Source organism: Bidens hawaiensis, unplaced genomic scaffold (assembly GCF_021521415.1).
Source record: "Bidens hawaiensis isolate Kalapana, Puna unplaced genomic scaffold, B.hawaiensis_p1.1 tig00002866_1, whole genome shotgun sequence".
NCBI lineage: Eukaryota > Viridiplantae > Streptophyta > Magnoliopsida > Asterales > Asteraceae > Bidens > Bidens hawaiensis.
In genome coordinates this window covers 908,466-914,839 of record NW_027491154.1, presented here as the reverse complement: position 1 = coordinate 914,839, position 6,374 = coordinate 908,466, and the positions used below count along the sequence as shown (strand labels likewise).

Here is a 6,374-nt window from a genome sequence, read left to right as displayed (position 1 = left end):
ATTTGAGTGGAATTTTGTGCTGATGTGAAATTGTGAATGAAGTTTATTTTTATTGATTGATATATTAGTTAATACAATTGCATTGGAGATAATATAGAGACTAAAGGTTTAAGGATTAGTCGCTCTAAGGAGTACCTTCATTGTGATTTTGGTGAGGTTAATGACAATGAGGACGTCCAGGTCACCATTGAATGGCAAGTGGTCCCACAGGTAACGAAGTTCAAGTACCTAGGATTATTTGTCCAGAGCGATGGGGAATTAGACGGTGATATGGCCTATCGAGTTCAGGTAGGATGATGTAGATGGAGAGCAGCCACATGTATATTGTGCGACAAGAGATTCCCAACTAAACTAAAGGGAAAATTTTATAGGGTCGCAGTAAGACCTGCAATGTTATATGGAACAGATTGTTGGGCCATCAAGAAGGCACAAGTGTGAAAGATGGAGGTAGTAGAGATGAGAATGCTACGCTGGATGTGTGGGCACACAATGTTAGACAGAATAAGAAATGGTGTGTTTCGTGGGAGATTAGGGGTAGCTAACATATATGACAAGATAAGAGAGTGGAGATTGAGATGGTTTGGACATGTGAAGAGAAGACAACCGACGAATCCTGTTAGATCCGTAGAAAACATTACTATAGATGAGAGGAGGGGTAAAGGCCGACCTAAATTAACTTGGGAGGAGAGGATTAGACATGATTTGCTAGACCTAAACCTCTCCGAGGACATGGTTGAGGATATGAATTATTGGAGACGTAGAATTAAAGTTAAGGATTTTTAAAGAGATATGAATACCTTAGGGTTTTTTTGGGTCACACACCATCATTATATTATTTTTCTTTTACATATATTATATATTCTTATCTATGTTGTATTAGTATTATTATTTTTACTACGTCTAATTATATTATTGTTGAACTTTGATCTCCTTTTATATCATCTCATATATATGTATTTTAGAGCTGAGTGTCTCTCTAAAAGTCACCCCTCTATCTCATTAGATAGAGGTATGGTGTGCTTACATCCCACCCTCCACAGACCCTACTTAAGTTTTATTTTGGTGGGATTCCACTGGTATGATTGATTGATTGATAATTCTCTTATCATATATGAATATTCAAATGAGCATGTTTGAGATTGAGTTTGAAAAATGTTTATTCACTTATTGGTGTTTTCAAGAAACCAATAAGTTAAAATATGTTTGCCATCACAAAAATCTTTTTTATTTTAGCTTTATGAAAGACTTAAAAAACAGTTTTTTAAAAGCCTTAAATTATAGCTTTTCAAAATAACTTAAAAAAAACAATAAGCCAATAAATGCTTTTTAAACTCAACCCCTGAAGTAATCCTTAAACTTACCATAACCGAATTATGGGTCTCCACAACTAAACTTGTATAAGAACTTGAAATTTGACTTACATATGCGTGAAGGGTGATTATGCTATTAACTAGGAAGAAAAATATAGTTCTTTTAGGCAATTAGTTCTTCAAGTTTTTTTTATAGTTTTCTTTTTTTATTTTTAAAATACCAAATTCATGCTTTGGAGTTTTGATTTAACATGAGCATATGTTGTTTTGAGGTTATGTTTGTTTCTAAGACAAGGTGCAGTGGGTGGTTTTTTTGAGTGACAAGTGGGCAAGACGGTGATGAAACAACCCCCCCCCCCCCGGGGGGGTGCGATAAGAGGGACGATTGCATATGATAGATAGACAAAATGAATAAATTAACAAAACTGATACAAAACATTTAAACATTGTTTTTTTACTTGGTAAAATGAATTAATCTTATAAAAAATGAGAAAAAAAAACGAAGGGTGTTATGGTAATTTTGACATAAACTAGGGTTTCCATCATCGCTATAAAGATACAACTTCCCCATCCCATGTTCACCATTCCAGCCGCCGTTTTTCTTCTTCACAATCCACAATTCGCGTCAAATTTTAACTTGTTATTTGTAAATGATTGTTTATAGCCGATGATGTATGATGTATTGTCCGTACCATCTGACTTTGGGATCCTTCTTTGATTATTACACAATCTAATTCACTGAGGCTTTTTTTTTTTATAAAAAAAAGTAGTAGATGTTGGCAACATTTTAGAGTCGCTTGTTCATCCGATTGATGGTGTACGGAGTGCTGTACGTTGCCTATAGTAATTCATGGTACTAATATTCTGGCATTTCAGGATCCAGTTTCTGTTCATGCATTCTGAGGTTCCTACACTTTTTATTTATTTTTTATTATAAACCAAACTGTTTAGCTTGTTAGGCGCTTATATAAATCTAATCAGTTAGTTGGTTAAGTGTTTACTGCACAGTAACTCTGCTTGAAATGTTTGCTCTAATGGCGTTAAGTTTTCTTTTATTGATTATCGCCTAGTGTTTAGTTCGTGTTTTTCATTATATGGTTTTTTATTTATATATTTAAGCGATTATTATTCTCAAGGTGGGAATTTATATTTTGGCTTTGTTGGCTTCGGTTATTCTTGTTTTTTTTGCTAAGCGGTGTATATTTATGTTTTTTGGCCAAGTATTTTTATATGTAATGTAAATTTTCCTGTTTTTGATTGAAAATTTTGAGTTTGGCCTCCCTGGTTCGTGAATTTCTTTATATGTATTGAGTCCGGCCACCTGGCCTTTTAATCTAAGAGGGCGTTAGGGATTCCTATGAACTTATAACTTTTTGAAAAGTGGATAAAGGGTTTGGCAAACCATAAGGTAACTTAAGGTAAAATAAATGGGTTTTAAAGAGTTAGAAATCTTAACTTATTTGATTTACCTATTATTTCTTTTAACCATTACACTCTTTTTAAAAGAGATTTTCGGTTTTGTTTTTTTATAGCACATAGTTAAACTAAACATTTTTTTAAAGACTTATTTTAAAAAATTCATAGGTTCTTTTACAAAAAGTCCTTCACTTATAAGCAATCCCGAACACACCCTAAAATTCACCACTGATTATTCATGGCACTAGTACTACCTCTCATTGGAACCACGTAGCTACTCTTTGACTTACATTTAAGGGTCTTTCCTTCTTTACCCTGTATCTGCCGTAGGCCGTTTTTTTATTCTCTTTGCTCTCGACTCTGTATTCGTTTAACTTCTGATGATGCCAACCCTCGACACATGTGTGATTCATCTGGTCTGTTGGATTTTAGACTAAGTGTCGTTGATAAATCGAGGATTTGGCAACTATCTATGTAACCTTGACATTGACTAGGTTTTGAGGCCATTAGAAGTTAAATGAACATTGTAATGTCAGCAGAGGGGATAGAGGGAGAAGGGTGCTACTGCAGTAACTTTGGAGGTGCTATTAGGAGTGTGGCGAAGTGTTGATGTAGCTTTGATATGGGTTTGTAATTGTTGTTGCGTGATAATATCCTTTGAAACAACACATTTTCTATTCTTTAATATTGTTTAAATACATTATCAAATGAAATAAATTTGTAATCAAGGAGTCTATGAGTACAAATTATTTTTACAAATGTGAAATTTATGGAATGACTCAATCCTCAAGATGGTTGTGTTTGAACTTTTGGTTGTGTTTCTGATCATTAAAGCAACCAAGAGGTTACAGTTGTTATGTGAAGTGGAGTGGCTATAAAATGAAACAACATGTGACGCCTAGTGAGCAAATGTTAGATTTTTGTCACTCACTATGAATACCCTTACCTAGGGTGTAGTTTGTTTCTATAACGTTGTTTATTTGTTGTGATGTCAAGATGGATTTGTATATTGAATGATTTTTAACTCTTAGTTCTTTCTTGCTAAGGTTAATTTGTGCAGTATGTAATTTTTCTACCATAAAAATTTTGATAAATGACTTTATGTGTCGTAGTAAACGTGTTGCATATCATAGAAACTTATCTCATGTTATAAATAACTTGGAAGTTATTCATATGCATATCAACTTCTCGGTTATGCTTTTCTAACAATAATAAAAATAAAAATTGACAAGCTATCTTTATAAACTAAATTGATTAATAAAATAAGTGGATGTCTTAGGTTACAGTTTCAGTTTATGCTAATAACTAAACTTTTTTAATATTATTGTTACTAGGTTATAACCCGTGCACTGTACGGAATTGGGTACTAAACATTTTGAATTAAAGCCTTATTTAGTGTATATTTTCTATTAAATTATAATAAGTTCTAGTGGAAAGCTTATTTGAGCAGATATAGAATTCAGTGATTAAATGATTCAGTGCCGTTCAGATATAGAATAAGTTCAGTGCCATTCAAAAAAAGATATAGAATTTAGTGATTAAATGATTTTGATAGCAATGTCACTCATTAATTTTTAAAGGTAAAAGTCATTAACGGATATGAAATGAAATTTACCAAGATGCACAAGAAGCCTCACACTCACATAAACTATAAATCATGTCATGAGAGAGCATATTCTTGGTTTTTTTTAAGTTTGTTTTAGTGATAAGATGAAGGAATAATTTATATTTATAAAGAGACCGCATTCAAGCTCCTTCATTAAGACTGCCAAAGTATGTGTCAGTTTCAGATTATACCAAATATTGTATGATGCCTAAGACTTGGTTAAGTTTTATGCTCTGAAAAGTAAAAGCTTATCCAACGGTCAGAATATCAAATAAACATTCGCCATTAACCATTTCTTGGGTCAAAACTAGCATAAACAAAACAGAATACATACTTGGGTGATCAATAATGAAAAAAACTTGGAATAGTTGGATGATCATCCATAAAAAACACTATGTGTGCCCCACTATGAAAAAAAATAAAATTATTTGGGATTCAAAATTTTCGTCACCAACTGCGTGACTTAATTCATGTCCTCTGCCTTTATATTTACTTCTTATTAGCCTTGATTTATGAGATTTGATGTTTGCAAGCAGTCTCAACAACATACTAACTTCTTAGTACCCAAAATTCAACAAAAATATATCAATTGTTTGACAGTTTCAAATGTATGTCAAAGGAAAACAAACTTACCTAGCAAGAAAACCAGAGCAAGCACCCAAAATATAATATCATTTGAGTAGCTCGATTATATTGCACGTAATACTGCGATCTTTGAAGCTGTCTTTGTATAGCACCCTACCACCCATAAAGTTGCTTCTAGTAACAACCACCATCACTCTCAAGTCTCAAGATAACTCTTATTCCTTTCATAACAACCCTTTTAATAGAAACAAATCATTATCAGTATTAACATAACATTTTAAATCGAGAAATAACACAACGCATTTCTTATTTGAATTAAAGACTTACTCAGCTCACAGGTTGAGTCTCGGGCAATTTGTGATCTATCATCTATCACCTTCAATTTCATGCACCGTTCTTTGACCACTGTACACTCAGAACCTACTTTCAATCATGAGTTATTCTCCAATGATTAACACGCAAACACAGATCAACTGCAAAATCAAAGAAGTCTTACAAAAACAAAGTGTAATTAGTATGTTTAGATTGATTATTGCAAATATGCAAAGTTGTAAACAAAAATATTGAACTAAATCTCATATCATGTAAAACCAAACCATAATGTTGTTAATTTATTATCTATATAACTTTTTATACATAGGATTTAACAATTAAAGAAGAAACCCAATAGGTAAGCAACTCTAACATTTTAAACATTAAAAGTTACAATTTATAATGTACAAAATCATATGTTAAAAGAGTTGACTAAATCGGTCAATAATTAATAACAGAAAAGTCAAACTTACAGCAACATATAAGCTTAAACATGAACTATCAAGACCCTCTCTGTACCAAGTGATCTCCTACATTAGATTGGAATTAAATAAATCATTTTGTTTATTAATTGTACTTATAGAGTTAACTACACAATGGTCCCAAAATCACAACCTAAACATTTATTTAGAAACCAAAATCATTATAGTAAAAAGGAAATAAACCCTTTAAAACCTTTAGCCTGTTTGAGATGCGTTCCTAACTTAATAGAAATCATTGCCACATAAGAGCTGACACCATAACACCCTCTTTCATCAACTTACTCAAATAACCAAAATATGTCAGTAATGCCTGTATCAATAATTTTAAAGTGCCCGACAAAATTACCAAATTGCCCCTGCCCTTAAATCTGCGAAACTGACTGAGTACGAACCTTTGACTGATGTTGATATGACAGTAAGATAAACAACTGAACTAATTATAACTTCAACATGTTTGGCCCTCTTACAAATTTCTCTTTATTTACACTACTACATTCTTCCATTATTACTGGTTAAAATAATCTGACTAACTTTCTAGTTTCCCTCAATTGTGAGTCCTTTTGCCACCTTACACATTAAATGATCTTCATTACAAGGCTAGTCCATTGGGTAACAATTGTAAAATCATATTATGATCAAATGCTTAATTTACAACGACAAAGA

General features: G+C 32.4%; 1 non-coding gene across 1 annotated transcript; it reads left to right on the top strand.

Annotated features, from left to right (window-relative positions):
* Nucleotides 1-1,972: 1,972 nt before the first annotated feature.
* LOC143621575 (small nucleolar RNA snoR117) lies at nucleotides 1,973-2,057 on the top strand. The gene has a single exon (XR_013151563.1). It is a non-coding gene; the product is annotated as a small nucleolar RNA snoR117 (small nucleolar RNA).
* Nucleotides 2,058-6,374: the final 4,317 nt, after the last annotated feature.